Source organism: Pteropus alecto, unplaced genomic scaffold, assembly GCF_000325575.1.
Source record: "Pteropus alecto unplaced genomic scaffold, ASM32557v1 scaffold106, whole genome shotgun sequence".
NCBI classification, from domain to species: domain Eukaryota; kingdom Metazoa; phylum Chordata; class Mammalia; order Chiroptera; family Pteropodidae; genus Pteropus; species Pteropus alecto.
The window spans coordinates 10,364,779-10,366,874 of record NW_006442103.1 but is presented as its reverse complement, the minus strand read 5'-3'; positions in this window follow the sequence as shown (position 1 = coordinate 10,366,874).

The window sequence follows — 2,096 nt, the reverse complement described above, 5'->3', positions numbered from 1 at the left end:
GCTAGAGTCACAACCACTCAGCTGAGGACCTTTCTAGAATGAAAGTTTATTCTAATCCTCATTGGAAAAAGAGAATCACAAAGAGAATGATGTGTCTGCTGGTGTCTAAGCAGGCTCACTTCCTATCTTTGGCCCTGTGTGACTTCAGAGTTACCTGGAAACAGGAAGTGAGAACCTATGCCATCTGTGTTCGTCATTAATGCAATAAGCATTTTTGTGTGCTAGGCCCTGTGCTCATCCTGGTGAGTGGAATTACTTGCTCTCCCTTCCAGCCTGCCAGGGAGACAGACACGTTAGGCAATGATGATGGGAAACGTCCAAGTGCCCCAGGGGCCAGAGTGGCATGACTTCTGGAAGTCGTGAAACCTGGAGCAGAGAAGAGCAAGGAGGTTGGAAGAGTATGGGTCCCAGACGGCTCGTGTGATGGAAGGTCATTTCCGGCCCGGGTTCTCTATGTCGGTTTGCCTAATGTCAAGGCTGCTTCCATCACCCTTTCCTGTTGATTCTCTGGATCCTGAGGGCAGGGTCCCCGCAATGGGGGCCGGGAGGAGGCAGGAGTGGTGGGGCTTAATCCCGGAGCCAGAGAGGTGGACGGGCCTGTGCTCACAATTGGTTGGAGCCCCGGAGCCCAGAGTAATGCAGCATTCCTGAGGAGCGTCTTCCCTTCCCCTAACCACAACTGGCCCACATAACTGCGGGCGACCAATCCACCAATCACTTATTAGAAAGCCTCCCGTTGGGAGCCCGGCGCAGCTCCCGCCCCTCTGCCTCACATTCCAGCTCCTGAGAGCTGCTGGGTTGCTGGCCCCAGAGCAGCCTGGCCATCATGCCCAGAGCCCCTTCCCTTCTGTCCTTCTAGGTACAGCAGTCTGGGGCAGAGTCCAGGCAGGGACATAGTGTGGCACGGAGGCTCTGTGGGGCTAAGTGAGAATTCTGTTCCCAGAATTAAAATCCTCTGCAAGACTACAGTGCCCAGCTCTGTGCTAGAAGCTGAGAGGGGCCAGAACTAGATGATCTAATCCTCAACATGAAGTAGTAGAAGGAACACAGGGTTGGCTGGAGCTCAAATCCTGGACATGCCATTTACTAACAAACAGGGACTTTTGGCAATTTACTGGGATGCTCTGAGCCTCAGTGTCCTCATCTGTAAAATGGGGGTTATAACTTTATGACCTCACATCATTTTAGTGACAGGATCAAATATAACATTTCCTAGAAAGCACTCCGTACCCTTGGAAGACTCCTGCCAGCGCTGGCTATCATTAGTAAAGGACTCTGGATTTGAAATCGGAACTCTCTGTTCTGATCCCAGATCTGCTAGTTTCTAGCGGTGAGATCTAGGGCCAAGTAGGAACCTCTTTTGAGCCCCGGGTTCCTCACCTGTTAAATGGAAATAATACTACCTGTCTCAGAGAGTTTGTGAACAGTCAGTACAAGCTGTAACCAGACCCTTGTTGCAGAGTGGCTGTCCAAAGAACGTTGGTTACAATTACTCAACAGAAGTAATAGTTCTGATACGGCCAGGAGGAACCGGATAGTCGACCGGGCTCACGCACATCCTCTGGTCTACGCGGCTGCAGCTCCCCACGCTGTAATCACTCAGTAAATATTTGCTGATTGATTGAGAATGATTGATCCTGACTCTGGTGCCAATGTCCCTTGAAAAAGCTAGAACCCCCAAGCCTCCCTATGCCAGACTCTGGGCCTGCCCTACTGGAGGTCAAACTGTCTCCTCTGGAGCCCTCTCCCCTCCTTTCACCCTGCCTTGGGTCAGATGTTTGCCCCCCTAAAAGCTCATAAACCACTATTTCACTAAATCATGTCTTCAAGTACGCAAGGAGACTGTCGTGCCAAAGTTATTTTATTATGAAGAAAGCAGAAAACCACAGAAAAAAAAATATTTTTAGAACACAACACTAGAAATCATATTCCAGTTTTTCTTGAATTTAAAAAATAAGCTCATGGACCATACACCTAATTTTTAAAGCCAATTTCAAATAGGGGTCTTCCTAGAGCTGAGTTTCGGGGGTCCTGGACTGTGGGCTCATGTCATCTTGGACACTACAGAGTCTCATCCCTACAAGAGTCTCACCCCT